This window comes from Myotis davidii, unplaced genomic scaffold, assembly GCF_000327345.1.
Source record: "Myotis davidii unplaced genomic scaffold, ASM32734v1 scaffold693, whole genome shotgun sequence".
Classification (NCBI taxonomy): domain Eukaryota; kingdom Metazoa; phylum Chordata; class Mammalia; order Chiroptera; family Vespertilionidae; genus Myotis; species Myotis davidii.
Window position 1 is genome coordinate 363179 of NW_006284939.1, and position 336 is coordinate 363514.

Below are 336 nucleotides of genomic sequence, written 5' to 3' on the forward strand. Positions count from 1 at the left end.
CGTGGACAGTGAGCCGGACGCGGGGGGGAAGGGGGGGACACATGGACGAGGAGCCAAGCTGAAACCCTCAGGAGACCTGGGTGCAGCTGCGAGGCGCAGCTCAGAGAGGAGCCTCTGCGCCCCGAGTCCCTGCAGAACAGGGACCAGCCCTGTGCAGGGCGGAGACGGCAGGGCGACTGGGTCTCGGGCCGCCCCCCGGCCGGGGCCTGGGTCGGGCGCAGACTCTCCCCAGTTGCTGAACTTGCGAAGGAAAGGCTCGGGCCAGGTGGACACTGGGCGTCTGGGAGACACGGGTGCTTCTGAGCGGAGGGGGTTCAGAGGGGCAGCCGTGCCTGG

General features: G+C 70.2%; 1 protein-coding gene across 1 annotated transcript in view; it reads right to left on the reverse strand.

Moving 5' to 3' along the window:
• POLN (polymerase (DNA directed) nu) overlaps positions 1–336 on the reverse strand; it is an 84769-nt gene that overhangs the window by 4443 nt on the left and 79990 nt on the right. The gene's annotated exons all lie outside the window — the stretch shown is intronic.